Raw genomic sequence first — 7,375 nt, forward strand, 5'->3', positions numbered from 1 at the left:
TAAGCCAACTTTTCCACTCTCCTCTTTCACTTTCATCAAGAGGCTCTTTAGTTCTTCTTCGCTTTCTGCCATAAGGGTGGTGTCATCTGCATATCTGAGGTTATTGATATTTCTCCCAGTAATCTTGATTCCAGCTTGTGCTTCATCCAGCCTGGCATTTCACATGATGTACTCTGCACATAAGTTAAATAAGCAGAATGACAGTACACAGCCTTGACGTACTCCTTTTCTGATTTGGAACCCGCCTGTTATTCCATGTCCAGTTCTAACTGTTGCTTCCTGACCCTCATACAGATTTCTCAGGAGGAAGGTCAGGTGGTCTGGTACTCCCATCTCTTTCAGAATTTTCCACAGTTTGTTGTGATCCACACAGTCAAAGGCTTTGGCATAGTCAATAAAGCAGAAATAGATGTTTTTCTGGAACTCTCTTGCTTTTTTGATGATCCAGCGGATGTTAGTGATTTGAACAATGGTTCCTCTGCCTTTGATAGTTCGGTTAGTAAAGAATCCACCTGCAATGCAGGAGACCCCTGTTCAATTCCTGGGCCTGGAAGATGCTCTAGAGAAGGGATAGGTTACCCACTCCAATATTCTTGGGCTTCCCTTGTGCCACAGCTGGTAAGGAATCTGCCTGCAATGCGGGAGACCTGGGTTCGATCCCTGGGTTGGGAAGATCCTCTGGAGAAGGGAAAGGCTACCCACTCTGGTATTCTGGCCTAGAGAATTCCATGGACTGTATAGTCTCCATGGGGTTGCAAAGAGGCAGACACGACTGAGTGACTTTCACTTTGTCACTAACAAAGGTAATAAATGTATCTTTATTCCTATTTTAATAAATTTACAATAAGGTGAGCCCAAACCACTTCATATTACTACTGTAAGGATACAGGGGAAAAGATAATTGATATTAATTATAGATATTCAAAAGCTACCTATTTCCATATACAGACTGTAATTAGTGTAAGTTTTTGTTTAATACAATCTGCAAGTTCACTTGGTATCTCGGTATCTCATGCATAAGCCACCCGTATGTAAGCCAGTGATATTAGACTACCTAGATCCTGGGTAAAATTTACTCTGATGATTACCATCTCCAGTTTGTCTTTTGTCATTTTGTAGTGCTTCTCCCTTACTTCCTTGAAACTTTCTTGCTTCCTGGAAAGACATCTTTACATAAGCTCCATAAGGATAAGAATCTTTGAACAATGCATAGTACATAGTAAGTGCTCAATAAATCTTTTATGAAAAAATTTGAAAAAAAATCTGTTTTCCCTTTATAAGTCCTTATCAAATAAGATGATGAGATCTGGTACTATAAATCCCACTGACTGCTTCTTAAATTTTCATCACCAAGTTCCCTTTTTCCATGTCCATGGAAATGGCCCTGTAGCCATATAGGAAGAAGACTCACAGTGCAGAAGGCCACCAAGCCTGGCAACAACAGTAACTGCAATTCATTCTTGCTACTTGGGACAGAGTCCCACAGTTTCCAGAAAGGTGGTCTCTGGGCCTTGAGACCCCATAATGTGACATGTCATCCTTCCCATCCCGGCCACCCAAATAAAGCATTTTCTGCCTCAGTCTAGCATTGGATATCCTCCCCTCCCATCCTGAGGACTTTGTTCTCTTGTGGATCTGAAGTCCCTGGGTGCTTAGCCACCACGCTCTTTGCCTCTCCTGGGGACTGACTGTGGCAGTGCTTGGTTGAGTCCTGAATCGCCGCCCTGCAACACACATGTTCTTTGCTCACCATAGCCCTCCTTCAAGGTCCCACTGTGTGTCTTTCTCCTCTCTCTCCATCAATTGTTGTACCTGGACTCCTAGGAGGGCTTCTTGGGGAAATGGGGTCCCAGAGATGTGGATGGGTCTATACATCAGCAAATAGAACTGAAAAAGAGCCAACAGCTGTGACTATTTCCATGAAAGTTTCCTCTACTTATCTCAGTTGACCTCTGTTAGTGTGAGGGCTGGTCTTGACAGGAAGACTGCACTATAGGACTTCCCATTGACCCACCCCCACCACAACGTGCCCAGACTTGCTGACATAAGGAAGTGGATTTTTAAATAGTGACTTGATAGTGATCCTGAGTGTGACACCCCTACCCAAGCTGTAGGTCACTCCAGTAGCTGCTGCTCAGCCTGCTGTACCCTCACTCCCACCATGGGTCTTGACCTTGACTGGATCTTGGAATCATAGATACTCTGGTGGTAAAGAAGCATAAATTGCAGAGTCTTGAATTCCCCCTGGTTATGCTTGATCTGTCCCGGGACAGAGAACTCTCGACCTGTCTGGATAGGTCACTTGATCACTGGAGAGCACTATGAAGAATTTTGTCCGCTTTAGGTTTCCATAAATCTCATTGTCGTGCCAAGCATTGGTCATAATTATACTCTTAAGAAAGTTCTTCTTAAGACAACTAGCATGCCCATCTCTAGTTGAGTCCGTGAATCTATGAGAGACAGAACAAGCAGAACCTTTAAAAGTCTGACTTCGCAGAACGTTAAAAGGATGCAGTAGATAGATGAGAACATTGTGACAACAAAGAACACGGACGTTAAAGCCAAAGAGACACAGTTCCAAGCCTTAGATCTGCTTTTACAAACTATATGATCTTGGGCAAATGACCACCTCTGAGACTCAGCTTTCCTGCCTATAAAATGGGCCCAATCACAACCCCAACTTCGTAAGGTGATTTCATCTTATTTAATTCACAGAACAGGAATAGCTGTTATCCACAGTGTCAATAAATATTAGCTGCTATTATGATAATTATTAGTCTAAAACTTCGTTTCTCAAGCTAAACATTTCCAGTTCTCTCAATTTTTTGTCTCATATGGCGCAGTTTTGAGTACTCCTACTCTCTCCACAGCCAGCCACTCTCTTCTGCAATGTTTCCATTTGTTTCTATCTTCCTACTGTGCTTTTCTGACCTACAGAGGGGCAGAGGGAGCTGCACTTCCTGTTCACCATACGTTCTACTTTGGTCCTGTGAGGGCAACCCGTCAGTGTCTGCACCCACTCACCCCATTGATTCACAGAGCTCACTTTTGACTCAAACCCCGAGTCTTCACCACATGCACTGCTTGTGAACACATGGTCCCTTTCCTGTGTTCAGGTATTCGGATTTCTCTCTTTTGTTGGGCGGGGGGAGGGGAAAGGTGTCAGGGAGTGCTTAACTTTATCATGTTTCTTCAGCTCATCTCTGCAACTCTCTAGTTTCTGCAGGATTCTAACTCTGCAGTTCCTCATTGTTACCTCCCCATCCTCAGGCCACCTCAGATCTGATCATTGTAACTTGTTTATTCTTACCCAAATGGTTCGTAAAATTCATAACAAGATCACTGTTTAACATTCAGTTCACATTCCCCTAAGCTTTGCCTGAGATCCAGGAGCTGCTAAAACACAGGGCTTTGGCTTCTGGCCCTCCATAGCTGCATAGCATGGACAACTCATTTTTCTTCTCTGGGCTGCAATCGCCTCCTCTGTGAAGTGAGGAGACTGGATAAACTGATCTCTAAGGAATCTGGAGCTCTGCTCTTCAGATTCAGTGGTTCAAAGTCTATAGGCCCTAAATCACCATGATAAAGGTAATTCAGGCAATCTAAATGGCACCCCACTCCAGTACTCTTGCCTGGAAAATCCCATGGACAGAGGGGCCTGGTGGGCTGCAGTCCATGGGGTCGAGAGGAGTCGGACACAACTGAGTGACTTCACTTTCACTTTTCACTTTCATGCATTGGAGAAGGAAACGGCAACCCACTCCAGTGTTCTTTCGTGGAGAATCCAGGGATGGGGGAGCCTGATGGGCTGCTGTCTATAGGGTCACACAGAGTCGGACATGACTGAAGCGACTTAGCAGCAGCAGCAGCAGCAATCATAACTTCCAGAGAAGGCAATGGCAACCCACTCCAGTACTCTTGCCTGGAAAATCCCATGGACGGAGGGGCCTGGTGGGCTGCCGTCTATGGGGTCGCACAGAGTCGGACATGACTGAAGCGACTTAGCAGCAGCAAGCTCTTCCCAGACACAAACCATTCACATGCATGACAGTCTCAGAGGCTGTCCATGGTGTCAGGGAGTTGGTGCTGACCCAGGAATCCCAGAGTTAACTAAAGGCACCTGGAGCCCTGGCACCTGGAAAGAGGCCCAGCTCCTTGAATGAAGAGAGAAAAAAAAAATTGTGTTTAAAGGAGAATGGGCTTGAATCAAAGGCCAGGAAGTAAAAGCAGCAGGTTGGGGTCTTTTAGAAGACAGCGAGGGAAGAGATGGGGTGTCTGAGGCCAGCGCTGGCTGTCAAGCTGTTTATCTCTGAGTAAAATCAGTATAAGCAGCAACAGCCACACACCTGCCCCAGCACTGTCCCGGGGACTCACAACAGGATGTGGTCTGACATTTACCAGGTCCTGCATCTGGGGCGCCTGTGAAAGTCCCTCCCCCACCCCCCACCTTCTGAGCTTCTCCAACACCACGCTTACCACATCCTGCCTCACCCTCTTCCCATGCGGTCCTTTCTGCCTGGGCCTCTGGTGAGCACCCAGGCAGTGGAAATAGAACTACAGTGGGAGAGGGGAGGGTCTCTGGAGGGAGATCCAGGCACCTCAGCTGCACGTGCAGACCCCCGCCCCCAACACAACTCGCACACCTGCTGGAGGTTACGCCCTACATCAGAGGCTGCAGGGAGCATCTTGGAGACACCGAAGGAGGCAGAGCAGCTGCCATAACTGCTGGGACCCCGCTGGGGTGCCTTCTGGCCCCACATCTCTCAGGCAACTCCCTCCCCCCACCCTCCACACACACCCTCCCACTTCCTTCCACTCATCTCAAGAGTGGGTGCTAATGACTCAGAGGAAAGGGAGCCCTAGGTCATCAACAGGCTGAGAAAGGGACGGTCCCTGGCTCTCTGCGCTGGTGTCTGTGTGCCCTAGGGACCGGCTTTCCCTCAGCATCGTCCCTACTGCTGAGGCCTTGTGGGTCTGTGTGATGGGCAAGGTCCATCCCATCTGGGCAAGAGGAGGAGGGAGAACACAGCCCAGAGAGAACAGAAAAACACTCAGCCATACACAACACCTCCAAGGAGAGAACGGGACACAAATGGATAAGTAACAGGGCAGATGTGCTTTGCAGCAGCTCAAAGAGCCATAGCATCCTCAGCTCAAAGCGTGTAATCCTGGGCACAACCAGGAAGTCACCCAATTTTATCTCATTAGCTTCTCAAACCAGGGCCTTCCCCCGATTCCCCAAGCCCCTTAGAGCCCCCAGGGTCTCTCCCTATGAATCCCACAAGTGGCTAAGATCCAGATGTAAAGGGAGTTCTGGCCACCAGCCTGTGGCCCTGGATCTTCCACGTGCCAGTGGCCGGGGAATGACACATATGGGAAGAATTGTCCGGACACACCTACAGAGTCAGAGTCAGGGGTACTGGAAGGTCTGCTCAAAAGAGACAGACCCATCTCTCCAAAGGGGTGAGTGAAATTGGTGAATTCCAGGCAGGAGAGCGCATTTCTGAGTAGTAGCCTCTGTCCTGCGCTGGTTTCATTTGTCTCCTGACATTACAATGGTTGTAGATTTCTGATGCCCAGTTCCCATAACTGCAGGAAGCAGTTATAGGAATAGGACTCTTCTTTAGGAATGGGGCAGATATCATGGCAGATAGTAACTTGTTCTGATGAATTTGGATGGCTTGTAGGCCTCTCCTGATCTAGCCTGCCTTTACCAGTGAATGCAGTCCTATCTCTCTATTGCCCTGTGTGGTGATCCGGACTGCTTCCTCACTTTCAATATTGATGGAGATCTCCGCATTTCTATTCAAACTGACTCTCCTGCTGGGAATGTCATTTTGCTTATCTAAATACTAGCCTGTCCCCAAACTCAAACTCCAGATAAAAATCTCTCCTTCTGAAGCTTTTTCAGAGCTTTTCTGAATTTCTTACAGAAATAATCTGTTTTAAACCTTCTACCAACTCTCCTTGAATAGTACAACACCCCTTGAGTAGTAGTGAGTCCTGGAACACCTCACTGTTAAGAAGCATTCTGGGTCTACATAAAGGTCCAGCAGAAAATATGACTATTTGAACAAGAACAGCGTAGGGTACAAGTTTCATATTTTTACTATTAAAGTATATTTAGCCCTTAAAAATACTAGTAATTACTATAGAGTTTGAATTTAAGAGAGTTTTTTTAAAAAAACAAGTCTTTCAGGATTTCCCTGGTGGTCCAGTGGTTAAGACTTTGCCTTCTCATGCAGGGGGTGTGGGTTTCATCCCTGAGATCCGACATGCCTCATGACCAAAAACCAAAACATAAAATAGAAGCAATATTATAACAAACTCAGTCAAAGACTTTAAAACTCAGAGAATTTAAAAAAAAAGGCAAGTCTTTCTTTCTTTTGGGTAAAGTAAAAGTCACTCAGTCATGTCCGACTCTTTGCAACACCATGGTCTGTGTAGTCCATGGAATTCTCCAGGCCAGAATACTGGAGTGGGTAGCCTTTCCCTTTTCCAGAGGATCTTCCCAACCCAGGGATCAAACCCAGGTTTCCCACATTGCAGGCAGATTCTTTACCAGCTGAGCCACAAGGGCAGCCCAAGAATACTGAAGTAGGTCACCTATCCCTTCTCCAGGGGATCTTCCCAACCCAGGAATTGAACCAAGGTCTCCTGCACTGCTGGTGAATTCTTTACCAACTGAGCTATCAGGGAAGCCCTCTTTTGGGTAAGCTGTAATCCAAATATCTTGTAAACTCAGAGACAAAAATAATGTCTGTTGAAATGTAGACCCTATAATAGGGCTTCATAACATAAATGCCATCTAATTCAACACACTTAATGATCCAATAAGGAAATTTTCACAGGAGAGGAAGATGAATTCCAGAGAAATTAGAAAATGGACACAAGGTCATAAGAGCCGGTAAATTTAAACTCAAAACCCAAAGGCCTTAAAATATAGCAACAGTGAAAGATTGGTGGTTACCGGGCTTTGTAGGGAAAGAAGAGACAAGTTAGTAGACAAGCCCAGGGCATTTGTCAGGCAGTAAAACTCTTCTGCATGACGGCTGATGACAGCGGTAATGGTTAATAAAAGACACGACATACTTGTCAAATACCACAGAAATGTACAACACAAAGAGTAAGTTCTAATGTAAACCATGGACTTTAGTCAATAATAATATATCAATAATAAGCATGCCACACTCATATAAATAAGATATTAATAACAGGGAAAGCTGGGGAGGAAATGGACATATATGAGAACTTTATTATCTGCTCAGTTTATATTAATCTAAAACTGCCCTACATATTAAAATCTATTAACTAAACCTGTTTCAGGGAGAGATCTGTTTCTACTTATAGTCAATGATCAACCAACATCCAGACA

This window comes from Bison bison, unplaced genomic scaffold (assembly GCF_000754665.1).
Source record: "Bison bison bison isolate TAMUID 2011002044 unplaced genomic scaffold, Bison_UMD1.0 scf7180017864352, whole genome shotgun sequence".
Lineage (NCBI taxonomy): Eukaryota > Metazoa > Chordata > Mammalia > Artiodactyla > Bovidae > Bison > Bison bison.